Source organism: Pelmatolapia mariae, linkage group LG17 (genome assembly GCF_036321145.2).
Source record: "Pelmatolapia mariae isolate MD_Pm_ZW linkage group LG17, Pm_UMD_F_2, whole genome shotgun sequence".
NCBI lineage: Eukaryota > Metazoa > Chordata > Actinopteri > Cichliformes > Cichlidae > Pelmatolapia > Pelmatolapia mariae.
In genome coordinates, this window is record NC_086242.1 from 8661152 (window position 1) to 8678861 (window position 17710).

At 39.6% G+C, this 17710-nt stretch overlaps 1 long non-coding RNA gene across 3 annotated transcripts in view; it reads right to left on the bottom strand.

Moving 5' to 3' along the window:
- Window positions 1–678: 678 nt before the first annotated feature.
- LOC135932166 (uncharacterized) overlaps window positions 679–17710 on the bottom strand; it is a 30419-nt gene continuing 13387 nt past the window's right edge. For all 3 annotated transcript variants that reach the window (XR_010573304.1, XR_010573306.1, XR_010573305.1), the window contains exons 5-8: window positions 10747–10932; window positions 10349–10400; window positions 10093–10228; window positions 679–2312 (exon numbers count right to left, since the gene is read on the bottom strand). This is a non-coding gene — a long non-coding RNA (uncharacterized LOC135932166). The remainder of the gene's footprint in view (window positions 2313–10092; window positions 10229–10348; window positions 10401–10746; window positions 10933–17710) is intronic.

Sequence of the window (17710 nt, forward strand, 5' to 3'; positions counted from 1 at the left end):
AGTTGCAGTCAGTCAAATGAGGAGTTCAGAGCAGTTCTCTTAAACAGCATGACTATAGCACAAAGACTCTGCAGCATGTTGGTTCAGTTTCAACATTAGTCCAGTCAAAGCAGATACATGTAAATGGAAGAATATGACATGAAAGCAAGAATAATGGGGAAAGTTAAACAGACACCCAAAAAGTGATGAGGATGGAGGAATTGCAGGGCAAGAAGACAAAGAAACCAGTAGGTGGGGAGAGATGAATTGGAAAGCTTATCTGTATATAAAAATATGTGATCCATTAATATTGTGTCACTGGTATTTGCCAGTCCCTCTATGTTTGTCCCACAGCTTCTAAACTTCATACAAAGTTCACCACAGTGACGGGTTAGGATCTATGTGTGCATTTTACAAGAGTCATCTAAACACTTTTCTTGATAGACTTAAAGAATTTTAAGCCAGGGATGAAAAAAAGCTGTAAAACCACTATTTGTGTCCAAATATATTCATTTTAGGATATTTGGTGATTCTACCCTGGATGTGAGTGTGAATGTGAACATTGGTGGATGTCTGCCTCTACATGACTCTCCAGGATGTACCTGTATCACCTTATGAAGAAGGTAAGTGAATAAATGGAAATGGTTTCATTTCAAATTTCACTGCAAATATAAAGTCAATGCGTAGCTTGAACGGCATGTTGAGACAGTCATCTGCTGAGGGTGGTTGGTGTTTGTTTCTGGGGTTGTCATCACATTTTATAAATGTCAGAGGGCGATGAGACGGCACAGTGACTGCTAATTATTTACAAGCAAAAGTCTGTTGAAGCCTTGTTGAAGCACACTTTGTTCTTAAAGATGGAGTAAAACCATAAAAAGTAGCTTACAAAATGCTGTTTCTCTACAAATACATCATCAGGCATAGCGAGGTTCTGTGCTTATAAGTGACACCTGCTGGAGGTAAACGGGTGGCTGTAGCACAGACCCTGTGACGTCTCCATAAAGATCTGGACGAGGTAAGGCTTTTGCCGTCTTTCTTTAATGTGTGTTTCCTCTGCCAGTGACAGAGTAAAACTTCCACCTGCTCTCTGGTGGTCAAGGTGAGCAGGATGGGGTTGAAGGCACTGTTGATGGGGAGGATGAAGATGACAACCCAGCTGGAGATAGTATCCCGAGGAAGGAAACATTTCACAAGCGACTGACATTTAGAGAAATTGAACTGTGTTGATGCTTTTCAGCAAACTATTCTATAAAGTAACACAGTGACCTATATTAAAAATCCATGTAAAACCTCTAAGATACTATAAGGCAGCTGTTTCACTTCTTACCAGGTATCTGCACCTCCAGCAGCGGGAGGACTTTCACCAAAAATATAGGAATCCAGCAGAGGGCATCAGAGAACACTATGAAGAAAAACCTGCTGGCCATAGCTACATCTCTGTGCAGTCTGCTCCTCAGGTCGGTGGCAGTGATGCCGGTTTTAAAGATGGAGCAGAACATACTGCAGTAGGAGAATACAATCACCAGGAAAGCCACCAGGTTCAGACCTAAAGAGATGCTTTTCATGCTGGCTGGGACTATCAAACAGCGTTATGCAGTTCATACAGTATTAAACAGTATTTAAGCGGTTTTGAACTGAGGAAAAGTGTGCAAGCCGACAGTTCTGCTTCACAGATTTGTACTGCGTAGTTTTTGTACTTTACACTTTGTATATTTTGTGATAATGAACAATTTTGCATTGTTTGGATTTGCAATTTGCAAATCTGGAAATGGTCAGTATTTTGGGGACTTCTGGTGATATTCAGGGGTTACTTTATACCTCATATCATACCAATAGAACAAAGGATATCACTCTTTTGTTCTCCACACAAACTGTTTTCCCTTACAGCTAAGATTACTAGTGGACTAAAATGAGCCACCCGCACTTTACACCTACTGGAGGCATGAAGCTCGCAGCTAACAGTTTGTGTGCTGATGTTAATGCCAGAGGAGGGTTTTGTTGGGTTGATGTAACTTGAACATGTGTTGTTTTTATTTGTGCTTTAAAAACAAATTCTCTCACTGAAGTCTTAAAGGTTGTTCCACACTTTCTGATCCACTTAAACACCAACCTAAAGATGATATTCCAGCAGCACAAACCCAGTCTTTCTTCAAAATAAGAGCGATAATTAGTTTGTGGACAAAGACAACAGTTGGATGACCTTCATCAGGCACATTATTATGACTAGTGCAACTTACCCCTGTCTGAAGTTTGCCTGGGCGCAAATTGCTAAAAGGGAAAACGATGACGAGGAACTACTCCAGAGTCAGGTAGGTCAGGAGGAGAACAGAGACCTGAGGAGAAACATGCACCGCAAATAAAAACATGTTTTTAACTTAAAAACTGTAACACTGCTTTGAATACTGAATGCACTGTTATAAGTAGAACCTCTAACAGAGGAATCAACATGCAGAGGATGGAAATTGGGCTCAGATCATTTATAAAGTCAATTTTTGTGCTAATGCAGTCTAATGATGATTTATCCTGGAAAGTGCAAGTTCTGAACAATAACAACAACTAAATGCAATGAGTGAGAGTGAATTATAAACACGATTTTAAAGTAAAAGAGGGCTTGATTTGAGTACTTTACTCTGAAAACATGACACATGTATAATGCAGAGCCGAAACAAGCTGATACGGTCAGTGAGTGGAACAAAGGATTATTTAAATCTTGAAGCTACTTTAGCTGAAAACAGCAGGGCAAAAGTACAAGCAAAGGCTGTCAGTCTGCTGTTTGCCTCAGATGTCAGTTTGTCCGCTGTCTATTTAATCACTAGGAGGCTGTAAAACTATGAAAGGAGTCCCATATGAGTCGATGAGCCAGTGAAACTCAGGTCTGATGACAGCGATACTGAAGTGATTGTTGTTTGAGATATGTTGAACTTTTGTGTTTGGAAATCAGACGAGAAACCATTTGTTACTTTTCAAATTCTATATTTATTAAGTTATGCAGGCTTGTTTGCACAACAAGGCTAAATAATTATATAAACCTTTCTGAATCTAAATAGTGGACTTTGGTAGAATTAAAAAATAAGTGCAGTGCAGGTCTATGATGATTTTCAGTGCTACTATCATCTAGTTTTGATTCTGCTTCTGTATTGGTTAAGTCCTCAGTAGTCCTGATGTTGAACTGTTGTAGTCCTGTTTTAATTCTGGATCAGTTCTGGGTCTGGTTGAATTGGGGTTTAGTCCCTGTGATACAGCCCGACTTTGTTCTGCCTTGCTGCTTAATAAGGTTTCCTGCATATGTGATATATATTTTTTTCCTATATGAAGTCATTCTTTTTTTTGAGCAACACTCAAAACAAATCCTATTAATCTTTCAGTCATTTCTACCCTCACTTAATTTCCTTTGGCTGCTCAGCTCTCACACAGTGGCTCAGCTATGCTCCAATCCCTCCATATTGTGGCCAATCACATGCGAGGATATAGGATAATATCATTAAGTGAAAAACAGAGAGCGGTGAGGAGGGCTGTGCGAAAGCAAAACCACATAAATATGCCTGACACCCGTAAACGAAGCAGCATCTTTGTCTCGTCTTGGTCTCGATACCCTCTGGTCTCGGTTTAGGTGGTCGTGACTACAAGTCTAATCTACAGTGGGATGCAAAAGTTTGGGCAACCTTGTTAATGGTCATTATTTTCCTGTATAAATGGTTGGTTGGTACAATAAAACATGTCAGTTAAATATGTCATACAGGAGACACACACAGTGATATTTGAGAAGTGAAATCAAGTTTATTGGATTTACAGAAAGTGTGCATGTTGTGGAAAATTTAACAATAACCTGCAACACACCCAGTGAGCTTGATTTGAAGTGGGTTTAATAAACACATTGCAATGTGGAGAGAGCATCCCAGTGAAACACCAGGACCATCTGTGAATTGTGGCCACCGCCCTCACATCTTATATACAGACACACAGACAAAGAACATCCACAAACTCACATGTGGGCCCTTCTCACGGGGGGGCTATACCTCCTCCCTCACAGAGACAATTATGACCTCGTTTTCTGCTTGGCCATCACCTTTCTAACTACTGAACATCAGCACCATTGTGCACTCAAAGAATTCACAATGTGCATCCTCCCTAAAGTCAGGCGGAAAAAACAAATTCACATTTTATGGTCATCTTCTCTCCATCTGGGTCTCCACCCTTTGTTCGAAGGAGATCATATACAAAGGTCAAACAGCATTCGTTGTTCATCTGCAAAGAAAACTTCAAGCTGCTCTTTCATAAGAACCCGTTGTTAAGATAAGGAAGTTTTTCAGTGTGTGATACATTTTTCGCAGTTTATCATTAAATCCATCGACCCATGTTTCCCAATTTATTAACTGTTTCTGTAAAAGACCCTCTTCCCTCGTGTTATTAGGGATTGAGGCACACATGGCTCACCAAACACATGCCTTACTATGTTTACTCAGACAATGAGGGCCTAATGCACTTACGCATCAGGAACTGACATGCTAGATAATCAGTCTAGCTACCCCATGCTATAATTACTCCAATCACTTTTACTCAGGCTCAGGACTCTGAGTTTGTGATGTTCAGAGAGTCATGTAAATGCATATCATTTATAAAATGATTAGAAACGTCACACAAACGTAAAGGTAAAAACATACTAAGCTTTCCAGGGAAACTGATTGGCTGTTTAAGCAGGTGTTATCTGCATTCATTCGCTGATCCCTCTTAGGCGCCACAGAGTCTCACTCTGCAGTCGCTGAGGTAGAGCTTGGCACGCTCTTGTTGGAGGAGGGCGCTCTTTTCACCCCTCACCCTCTCATTCCAATGCAGCTTTATGGTTATTGCTGTGGTTCTGGAATCTTCTCATGATGGCTAGTAGGGCTCCAAACCGCACGACCTTTGACCTCAACCACTGCCTGGGCTGTCAGCTATGCCATGAGTGTTTCCTACTTCTCGCTGGGTCTCTGAAGACTTCTGATCAGCACCCAGTCTCAGTCAGGAGATTCCACCCTTGGGATGATTTCTTCCAGTAATACTCTGGCTGCTGCACCTGTATCTCTTTACTAGGAGGGAAAACTTCTAACCATTTGGAAAACATGTCAACCATCATCAAACCACATTTTCCTTTCAGTTCAGTGACGTTTACTTATAGATCATCAAAACCTTATCTGAACATGGACTTACGCCCTGTAGAGGTTTAATACCTGTACATGAACTATTATCTCACAAACCACAGTAAAAAGCCATGGACAAAACATCAGAAAAAACTCGTGGAAAACATAGAAAACATTGTTTCATGTTAAACCTGGAATCCCTCCTTTTGACACATGGTCTCTCCCATGAGTCGACTCATCAGAACTAGGAGAACAACAAAAGAAAAGGTTTAGTTAGATCATTTCTCAGACAACATCAGGGCTTCTCCTCCGCAGTAACTTCTCTCTAGCCCTGTAAACCCTGTGTTAGAGAATAAAATCAGCATTAATGTCATGTTAAGTGGGTCTAACTCTTGGCTCCGTCTGGAGCCTGCATCCACACCACAATTACCTAGAAACCAAAATTGGTGTATAAATACAAACTTCACACTTGCAAACAAATGCAGGCTCATAGCAGCAATAAGGCATCCAACACCACAGACACAAGTGTGCCACGTGCAGTTTATTTCCCCAAAATCATTAAAACATTACTGTGTCCATAATTTGCACAAATCATGGATCATCCCATATGTTTAATCAAAACTACTGCAACCAGTAATTTTTCTTAAGTAATGTCACTTGTTTTCACACTTTGAGCTCAACAATGATATGATAATGAGCCCCACACTAAGATGTTCTGTAATCACTGCACAACCTGCTTCATTTCACTCATGCATGTCTGTGTCTGTGCCGAATCCTCCACAAAGACCCTCAGAAAAACAAACATTAGCCGCGGAGCGTCTGGAGGTCAGGTCTGGATCAACAGATTGCAGAGGTGCTGCTGTGAATCATGTGGTCAACCCTCCTTTTCTGTGAAAGGAGTGATACAGCATGTGTTTCACAGTGAATACACATTTTCCCACTGTACAGTGTTTTACTATAACCAACAAGCAGCCAGTAAAACACAGTTTTCTCCACACAAAATCAGTAACACAGAAAAGTAGCAGCTAAAGGTTTTTTCCTAAGTGCACCGTTACAAAAAAACCCCAAACATATTAGGCCTTGTTCAGGACATGTCTAAATATATATATAAAAATAAACCTGTGTTTCTCTTACAAAAAGAAAACAACCCTAACCTAACTGGCAAAATCAGCCTGGTACTAAAACAAAAAAAACCCCAAATCTGCCAGAAATCACAGGAAAAGTTTTGCTTTCTGGTGACACAACATGCTGTAGGGATTAGAACCTGCCATGCAGAGCTGCAGTCACTGCTTCTGTTCATGTTCCCCACATCATATTTACTGGTTGCCCACAAGTGCTCCAGAATATCACACAATGCTGGAAAGTCTGGGGCCAACCAACATAGTTCCACCTTATACACAGATAATTTTTTCCCCTTTTTTATTAGCAGCTGCACAGTTCACGCAACACCAATGTTCACCCTTTAAAGCTTCCATATCAATGTTTTATCACTGGAATGTGAATTTCTTCCCCAGGTCCGTGCTTTTTCACTTATTTTTCATTTTCACAGACCCATCATTTCATTTAGCTTTTCTCCTTGTTCCCCTCCAAAAGTAAACGTGTAACATGTCATGATGTATTTCACAAAACAAGTTTGTTTTGATGTATTCAGAGGTGTGTATCTGGGTGCAAGCTTCACCCATACATCAGAAACAGGAAACTCAGCCCTCTGCTACATCTTATTCACTTTAATAATCCACTCATCAATATTATCACAGAAGAGGATTTCCGTCATCAGTAAATTACTTGTGCTGCACCAATCAAGCAGAAAGCATCTCACAATTCACTATATTAACAACCAAATTTATTGTCTGATCACTGGTTGGTCAAACCAGAATCTCTTTTCCCTTTCACAAAAGTTAAACTGTAGTCCTGCAACCATAGAGAGTTAATTGGCAGCAGTGGATACACTCAACATTTGATAACAAGTGTCTGTTAAATTTACACTATTTTAACACACACTCATTGCATGTGTGTGTGTTAGCAGGCAGGTGTAATGGATGTGTGTGCAGTGGAGCTGCAGAGTCAGCAGGGCATGTCCTTAAAGCTGCCTTTCCTTCACATTTCTCTGTTTATGTGTGTTTGTGTGCGTTTTATTTTGACCTTTTTTGTGATCCTACGGACTTTTCTGAACCTCCACAAGACAGCCGGCCACAGTTTTCCAACCCAATTTTCATGTGTTCTCACATTAACAACAGCAGACTTCATTTTCCTCCGTGCTCTCCTCTCCCCACTTCTCACAGCTTCTGTCTCTCTCATGCATCTGCAGCAGTTCACAGTTGTGGCGTGTCAGAGGCCCAGTGGGCCGTTCTTCTTCAGCTTCGCCTTTTGTCATTCACTCTTTTCAGTCTCTTCCTTTGCCATTTCAACTCCTAGTATGGCAAATGTGAAGCTCAGTCTTCTCAAGTCCATTCACACACAATGATGTCGCAGGTGAACACATGCAACTAGTGACAGGAGTGCTCTTACTATAGTAAAGTGAGAAAGTGATATTACTATAACTAATATGATATGATTAAATATGTGATTAACACACGAGAAAAAGAAATCTGCCACCACAGTGCAATAATTGTTTAAACAAAATCAGGCAGGCTCATAAATTTTGGCAACACAAAAAGCGGCTCTGTTGTGCTGTGGGCGGAGAAAAGGCTTCCTCTGCATCACTGTCGCATACAGCATCTCCTTGTGTAAAGTGCGCCGAACAGCGACTCCATCTGCTGCAACATGATGTTGTAGGTCTTTGGTGCTGGTCTGTGGGTCGACTGACTGTTCTCACCGTTCGTCGCTTCTGTCTGTCCAAGACTTTTCTTGGTCTGCCACTTCGAGCCTTAACTTGAGCTGAGCCTGTGGTTTTCCATTTTCTCAATATGTTCCTAACTGTGGAAACAGACGGCTTAAATCTCTGAGACATCTTTCTGCGTCCTTCCCCTTGATAGGTTTGTAGCTTAAACCTATTCGCTGGAACGTTGAAGACAATGTAATTAGGTTTTGAGACCCCCGTGTTGCTACTCTTCAGAGGAAATTAAAAGAGGAGGGAAACTTAGAATTGACCCCCTTAACCTCTTAAGCCCCAAGGGGGTTTCTGAGCTTCCTGCTCGAAAATGTAATGCCCAAATTAAATTGATTATTTCTCTGCAATTACAAACTCTGTCCTTACAATCTTGGTATCAAAATAAAGCTAACACTTGGGAAATTTAATCAGAGGTGTAAATATTAAAGCAGATATTACTGTGTCAAAGTTACTGAGACTGGAACACAGAAAAAGTAAGTAGATTTTATTCTCGCCTAATTTTTTTTTGTAATTTTTAGCATATAACCCTTTTAAAAATATGCCTCAGCTCACATTTGGTTCCAGAAATCCAGTAATCAACATATAAGCATCATCTGTGCAAAGATTTATGTTTCTAAAGTAAAACAGTGAAAAACTACAGCCCTGTCAATACATGAATATCCAGACGTTGTACAAAAATGTCCAATTCTGGCACACAATTGGACACCATGCCAGTTGATTTTTTTTAGGTATTAAAGAGCAGAAAGTAATAAATTTTATTAACAGGCCTAAAAATGCTTTTTTTAAAAATATATTTTGGAAGAATTAACCACACATTTACATGGTAATGGCCCTTTACTGCAGTGGGCATAGAGCGCTTCATTGGCCTCTGGCCCTTTAAACTCCGAGGGGCTGTAACTTTGATTTCTTTTGGTCAATTTGCATGATTGACACCTCTTTTTAATCGTTTTAGCCAATAGATTCAAAATAACGATGCCACGTTCACGTCACTTCAACCAATCAGACGTTGTGATGCCAAAACCCACGTGGGTCCAAATTTATTGCATGTGGCGTCTGTCCAGTCACGTGTCTGTAGGTGGGTCTAAAATGGAGGTTGTTGACGGAAAACGGCTCTGATGCGGCTAGGTAGGCGTGGTAACTACCGGCAATCACGTGGTTACCGGCTACCGGCGAAAATAACGGAGGAAATCGGGACGGTAAGCCAATTTCTGTCTTAGCGCATTTGCGCCGCTGTGTGTTTTTGTGGTCTTCTTTTGCGGCTCATTCAGTGAATTTTGGTCAGAGTGTGGTGAAACTTGGTGTGTGCAGTCAGTGATAGCCCTGGAAGCTAACCAGCCTATCTTTAGCCGGTTACATGAAGTCTAAAGAATTTCTGGTTCGGTTTTGTTTGTTTAGCGGACCTTTGCGCATTTATGTAACTGCTCGTTTAATCGCGGCTTGTTTTCGGTGTGTTTGGTGGTTGTAGAAATGGTTTATATGACATTTTAGCTGAGATTCAGAGGTTTCTGTGGATACCACACATGTCTGGACTTATATTTCTCACCCCGTGTTATAACCGATTAAACGTGATCTCCTCCTTTTTGCCCCCGATACCGGGGGCGTGGGGCTTAAGTGGTTTTAAATACTCTTTCTCATTATTGGATTCACCTGTGTATGTAGGTCGGAGCTCACTGAGCTTACAGCCAATTTGAGTTCCAATAATTAGTTCTAAAAGTTTTGAAATCATTAAAATAACAAAAGTGCCCAAATTTATGCACCTGCCTGATTTTGTTTAAACAATTATTGCAAACTTTCTGTAAATCCAATAAACTTCATTTCACTCCTCAAATATCACTGTGTGTGTCTCCTGTATGATATATTTAACTGACATTTTTTATTGTACCAACCAACGATTTGTACAGGAAAATAATGACTATTAGCAAGGTTGCCCAAACTTTTGCATCCCACTGTACTTACTGTATATGTATATCTGAATACTGTGGTTTTAACGCGGTTCACCTTCTGCAATGACCGACCATCACCATAATCATCCTCATCTGATTTCAGGCTGGTTTGGGAATATTTGCGCCTACATTGCTTGGAATAAATCCTTTCAAAGGAAAGTATTTCATGATCCAGTTCATGTGTTGATGTGCACAAACAGCTCCAATATTTTAATCTTCTCACTCTTTTTTGACTTGGCCCCGGGTCGATGTTCATGGGACTCGTCCTCCAGGCCATTTTGCCTCTTGTACCAGTCGAACAGAGTCTTCAGGATGGATGGCAGGCAGTACCCAGCAAGAGAACTCATAGAGCTGATCAGCTGGACAGATGACAGGAAATAGAGAGGGAGCCAAGAGACAAAGGATGGCAAAAAAGGTTAGTCCTGTTCAGAATATGTGACAGTGTATAGTAAGTATGTGTCCACATGAGGCGCACACACCTGGTCAAACTGTGGCTCTTCTCCTCTGCAGAGATTTGTTTAGCGGCTTCTCCTGCCAGATAAGAACAGACAGAGGTGGAGAACAGCTTCTATTTGATCGCTGACTGTGGAGTGTGCGTGGGTTTCTCAGGTAAAATACAATCCAGTAAACACAGCGATAAAGAGAAGGCCTTCCCTGATTTACTGCTTTGTCCATTTAATGCTCGGCTGGAGAGTAAAAAAGGTCGAAACTGAGATTTGCATAAAATGTTGAGCCAATAAACACCGCCATCAAAAGGTACTATGACTAATAAAATGAAGTAAGATGGGCAAAATGCGTGTTTATGATGCTGTAACACAGACAGAAGTGGACTAAGCGTCATGGAGAGAAAAGAAAGAATCGCAGCTCGGCCGCTCACCAGTGGTTCAGCCATGATGATACAGCTCTTGCGTTCAGAGAGCAAGGTGAAGATGGCAAATAAGCTTTCTAGGACAAACTCGCCCGGCTGGCTCCACGTTGACAGGCGCCATGACGACGGGGCCCTTCCTCTCACCCGAAGGGCCGCTGGCTGGTGGGATGGATGGCTTCAGTCCCACTGGAGAAGCTGATGACATATAAGACAGGCCCGTTAGTCTGAAGTGCTCTGACTCTGTGGGTCCCCCCTAAGTTACAGTAAATACTTCTGTGCTCCCAGCCTGCACACATTCTTATCAGCGTCACTGCTAACCAATGTTCCCTCTAAGCTGCGCACTGCTGGCACGGTCTCTGCGCACAGAAAATCTGTGTTGCACACAAAAAAAATCTAACCTGAATTGAAATTAAAATAAATACTTTAACAATTCTGTTTTGCAGTGTGAGTCAGTGAGCTATGGGATTAGAACGATGCCACCTCATCTCATAGTCCAGCCATTGATGCGATTCACATTCGTATATACGCAGCTAATCAACGTGGTTGACAGGCTCTGACAGCGCCCTTATGCGCCCGCACCGGCGTTCTAGCTAGCAAAGCGGCGTGGCTGATGACGAGTGAAGCCACGTTAATGACAACGTGTACAACCATTGTGTGTGTCAGAACAATGAGGCGACTGCTGAATGTTACAGGTGTTACAGCAGTGATACATCCGCTGTTGTCAGGCCTGCAGGTATCAGGCTGTTGTTCTCCTTCATCTCATAGTGGACAGAAATTAGTTTTTGGAGTGGCACAAATAATTTGTGTGGCATCAGATTTGATGCAGAACAGCTGATTGTTCTGTAAATAGTTTGAAATGTTTGTTTAAAAAGATGCCTTGGCTGCATTTGTAGGTAAAAACAGCTGCAAAAAACTTTGTTGTTTGCATAACTCAGTTTTTTTTTATTTTGATTTGATTTGATTTTGATTTTATTGATTAGCATTCAAATATCTCAGTGAATACAGAATACAAAATAAAGATTACCACAAAGCAAAAAATCATGAGACAAGGCTAATCAAAAGGTATTGGCTGAAGCATTTGCTTATTACGCCAACCCTTTTAACAAAAAATCTTTTGCATGCAGCTCCTGTACACAGGGCTCGAAGCAAAGAATAAAACAAAGCAAAGCAAAAACAAACAAACAAACAAACAAACAAAAAAACTTTCCACCTTAGATAACTACATCAAAGCAAAACAAATCAAGAGTTTCAGAATTATTATTTTTGCTCTTTTCATTCTTGATTAATATATTTTTCTAATACTCTATTTTTAAACATGTTTTTAAACAAGGAAAATGAACTACACCTTTTTAAATCACTGTCATGTCCAAGTCCAAGTCCAAGTCCAATTTATTTATATAGCACATTTAAAAACAAAAGGTTTGCCCAAAGTGCTGTACAAAAACACAGTGTAAGACAGAATAAAACCACTGACACTTACATAAAACATAATAAAACACATAAAACACATAAACTATCAATGTCAACACAACATATACAAATATCAACTCACGCCAGTCTGAACGCTATCGAAAAAAGGTGTGTTTTCAAAAGCGTTTTAAAAACAGGAAACGAAGATGCCTGTCTAATATTCAAAGGCAGCGTATTCCAAAGTTTTGGGGCCATAACTGAAAAGGCTCGCTCTCCTCTGCATTTGAGCCTTGATTTTGGGACAATCAACAGCAGCTGATTGTCCCAAAACTATTCCACAGGTTAACTCCTCTAACAGAAACACATCTCTGCTTTATGTTTGTCCTTATCTTGTTTTTTTTAAAGACATCTGTTCCCCTTAAGTCATATTGACTCTCTCTGACTTTAAACAGCTTCTGAATACTGCGGCAAAGCAAGTTATTTTGTGCTTTATACATTATCTGTGCCATTTTATATTCGACTAAATCATAAAATTTTAGGGTATTCAGATTAATAAACGAAATGTTAGTTGGTTCTATATAGTTTGATTGATTTATAATTCTTATAGCTCTTTTTTGTAACTTGAAAATAGGAAGAGTATTTGTTTTATATGCATTACCCCATATCTCCAGACAATAAGTCATATATGGAAGCAACAGAGAACAATAAAGTGTGTATAATGATTTTTTGTTCAGGACATGCTTTGTTTTGTAGAGAATAGCAATGGTTTTTGACATTTTTGTTGTCACATGGTTTATATGAGACTTCCAGCTCAGCTTATCATCAATTATCACTCCAAGAAATTTATTTTCATACACTCTTTCAATTTCAATTCCATTAACCCTGATTTTAGATACATTTTTCATTTGTCTAGTGCCAAAAATAATCAATTTTGTTTTCTTTATATTTAATGATAACTTATTTACATCAAACCAGTTTTTTAATATATTTAACTCCTTTTCCGCTGTAGTCAGAAGCTGTTCTAGGTTTTTACCTGAGCAATACAGAGTGGTATCATCAGCAAACAATACACATTTTAACAGTTTGGAAACACTACATATGTCATTTATATATAATATGAATAATTTAGGGCCCAGCACAGAGCCCTGAGGAACACCACAAGTCACCTTCAACTGATTAGATTTTACATTATTGATTTCAACATATTGATATCTGTCATCCAGGTAACTTTTCATCCACTTATATGCTATCCCTCTTATGCCATATTTCTCTAGTTTATTCATTAATATAGAATGATCAATTGTATCAAACGCCTTTTGTAAGTCTATAAAAACACCAACAGTATATTCCTTATTATCTATTGCATTAGATATCCCTTCTACAAGTTCCATCACTGCCATCGAAGTGGACCTTTTCGCTCTAAAGCCATATTGGTTATCACTTAGGAGATTATGCTTCTCTATATATTTATCAAGTCTATTAACAAATAACTTTTCTAAAATTTTTGAGAACTGTGGGAGTAGTGATATTGGCCTGTAATTGGTAAACTGACATCTCTTTCCGTTTTTATGGATTGGAATAACTTTTGCTATTTTCATTTGTGAGGGAAACACACCAGTTCGAAAGGACAGATTACAAATGTATGCGAAAGGTTGCACTATATATTCTATAATACTCTTAACTAATTTCATGTCAATACCAAAACAGTCGGTGGACTTTTTATTTTTAAATGTCTTCACAATGTTAATTATTTCTCTATGAGTTACAGCACCAATAAACATGGAGGACACATTCTGAGTAATATGTTTATTTAGGTCGTTATTATTTCTTGACTCTGGAATTTCTTTTGCTAAATTAAAGCCAACATTTACAAAGAAATCATTAAATTCATTTACAATGTCTTTAGTTTTATCAAGCACAATATCTTTATCTTTTTTAAAATAGTCTGGATAATTCTTATTTTTTGAGCCCTTTTTGATTATACTATTTAATATCCTCCATGTTTCTTGTGTGTTACTTCTATTTTGCTCCAATAATGTGTGGTAATATTCTTTCTTACTTGTTCTTATAATATTTACTAATCTATTTTTATATAACTTGTACTTTATTTCAGCATCTTTTGTCCTCAGTTTTATAAATCTTTACATGCATCTTCTATCCCCTTTGTGATCCATGGCTTATTTGATCTGTGATGCTTTCTAGTGATTTTCATTAAAGGACAATGTTTTTCATATAGTAAAATTACAGTTGATAGGAATGCATCATATGCACTACTTGAATCTTCATTTGCAAAAACCTCATTCCAATTGTGTTCCTTTAAGTCCACCTGGAGGGCAGCAATGGCTCTTGTTGTTCTATGTCGTATCATATCAAATGTTTGATTCTTTTTTTTAGTTTTAATCCCAAAATAATTTTGAAAAATTGCAAAAACAGGAAGATGATCGCTTATATCAGTTATAAGAAGTCCACCTACTATTTCATGGTCAATTTTATTTGTAAATATATTATCTATCAATGTAGCTGTATCAATTGTTATTCTACTTGGTTTTATAATTACAGGGAAAAGGGAGTTACTATACATTGTACTGATGAAATCTGTTGTTTTCTGATGTCCGTTTGGGTTTAGCAAATCTATATTAAAATCACCACAAATTATTTGCACTTTTTTATCATTTAGGTTGCTAAACATAGCAGCAAGTTTTTCATTGAATGTCTCAAGGCATGATCCTGGTGTCCTATAGATGCAACTTATAATTATATTGCTAGCTTTTTCAATATGGATTTCAATAGTAACACATTCCATTACGTCATCTATGATGCTTGACATACATTCAATCAGACTACATTTCAAAACTTTATCTACATATAAAGCAACACCGCCTCCTTTTTTATTCACCCTGTTCATTGTAAATAATTCGTATCCTTCCAGTCCCATTTCACTAACTTTCTCATTATCGAGCCATGTTTCTGATATTGCAATTATATTAAACTTTTTTAACTTACTTAAACATTCCGTAATTTTAGAAAAATTTTTATACAGGCTTCTACTATTGAAATGTATGACCGACAATGCATTTGCCATTTTAATATTCATATTAAATTGGTCATCTGTATAGTACTCACAAGTACTATTATTGTTATTGTAGAAGTGATTATCTGGGTCAATGTTACTTTCAGGGTCATGCATGTTGTGCTCTGCATTGTTAAACGTTTTGAAGTTCATCTTCTCAGCGTGTGTGGCAAAATAACCTCCTTGACAGTCCTTCTCATAATCAAAGTCTTCCTCTTCAATATCTCTGAATGGAAACCTATAATCTGTGTCCAAACTTGTCATTTATGTGTTTTTGTTGTTGTTTTTTCCATTGTTTTTTGAGCCATAAGGCCAGAAACACTTTCCATACCCATTGTTCATTATCCAATCGTCACTTTTCCAATAGATTCCATAGCAGATTCCTGATTATTTATATTGCTCTAAGTCTTTGAGTTCTCTTATCATCACAACTTTCGCTTCTTCAGGATTGCCATTTAGTCTTATCATTACTTTGCAGTTCCTCGTCCATGTCGCTTGTATCTTATTTTGTTTTTTCAGGCTGCGTGCCTGTCTTGCAATTTCAGCAGTCTTTTTCATTAAATGTTCATTTAAATACACACCGGTCCCTTTTAGCTTCTTACCCTGTTTCAGTAACTCAATCTTTGTTTTGCGACTCACAAACCGAAGAATAATTGCTGGCTTTGTTTTACTGTCTTTTCTGGGGAGTGTGTGGCATGCTGCAATATGATGGCTCTGAATACTTACATTCTTCATTTGAAGGAATTTTATCACTTGCTGTTCAAGCGTTTGCAGCTCCTCTACCGGGGCATCTTCACCGTCTTTACCTCCGCCAGCTGTTACTCTGGCGTAGGTTCGGTGTTGCGTCTCCAGTCCACTTATGACTAAGTCATCCATTCTTGTGTACTGTTCAAGGTCCTCGAGTCGCCGTTCCAAGTCGTCTATTTTCTTGTCCTTCTCCTTTATCAAGTTTTTTAGTTGTTTTATTTCATCCATTAGGTCATGTAGCATACCTTGTTGTTTAGCCACTTTGCTCAGTTCATCAGACATGAAATTAAGCGATTTCCTAATCTCCTCCAACTCCTCTTCAACTCCTGGGTTTGCTTTTTTAGGCGGCATTTTGAAAATGGTGAGATATTACCTTGTGATGGCCCGTTGAAGTCACTGTCGATTTACTTGTTGGTGCCTTGCTAGAGGAGCCTGGGCCCAGTGGTTGCTGGAGGATCCTGGGCCTGGTGGATCCTGGGCCTAGCAGCTGCTGGAGGATCCTTGGCCTAGTGGCTGCTGGAGGATCCTGGGCCTGGTGGCTGCTGGTGGATCCTGGGCCTGGTGGAGCAGGAGGGTCCTGGGCCTAGCAGCTGCTGGAGGATCCTGGGCCTGGTGGCTGCTGGTGGATCCTGGGCCTGGTGGAGCAGGAGGGTCCTGGGCCTAGCAGCTGCTGGAGGATCCTGGGCCTAGCGGCTGCTGGAGGATCCTAAGCCTGGTGGAGCAGGAGGGTCCTGGGCCTAGCAGCTGCTGGAGGATCCTGCTGCTGGAGGATCCTGGGCTTGTGTTTGTGTAGGCGTATGCATGTGCAAGTGTTTTATGCACGTGTGTTTTATGTATGTGTAATGTAAAATCTCCCTGTGTGGTCAATAAGGCTATCAGTTTGAAGCAGTCTTGTTACTTTTTTAAAGTAGTAACTATATCATTAATTGCCCAACATTGGTCATTATATCCTGTATTTTGCAGACAGAGTTACAGGACTCTCTCCCAGACCACAGACTCATATTACAAGTCAGAGCTTTATAAATATATAAAAAATGGAGGTTGTGTTTTCAAAACTGGAGTTCAAGTTATTTTTACTTCCAATAGTGTTAACATGCTGCACAGGTCATGAACAAGTTTTAAATTTTCATTGTAAGTGGGCTGAAGCAGTTAATTAAAAGTAGTCTAACACAAATGCTGTAATTTGATTATTTTAATAAACCATGTAACTTGGATGCTAGCGTGACCACATTGCACACGTGTGCTGTTGCTCACAGTGGTCCAAGGGACGCTCAGGGAGTTTGTGTGTTCGCTCGGACACATGAAAAATTAGAGGGAACGTTGCTGCTAACTGGAGCATATTTAACGCTAAAGTTGTTTGAACTACAGATGTCATCATCTTGGGGCCTTCAGCCTGTTTTTGCTTTCTGAACCATGACAAATGCAGCTGAATATGCATTAGAAGTTCATATTTGCAATGCTCTCATGGTTGATGATTCTCACTTGTAGAGTAACCAGGAATGGGGAAGTGTTAAAGATCATCTTCTTGAGCATAAGTCGTATTCAAACGAATAAAAACCACATCTGTGTATTTAAATGTCGACTGAGTTGTGGCTCGGTGAAAGACGCCGACTCTGGCGATCCTTACACGATCCTCCCTGCTTTGCATTCAGGCAGCTGTGGTGCAGACTCATGCTTTCTCGTGCTTGATCAGATGAGAGTCGAAAGTCGTGGCGTCCCAGGAAAACTGCGGTAGAGCACTTCCTG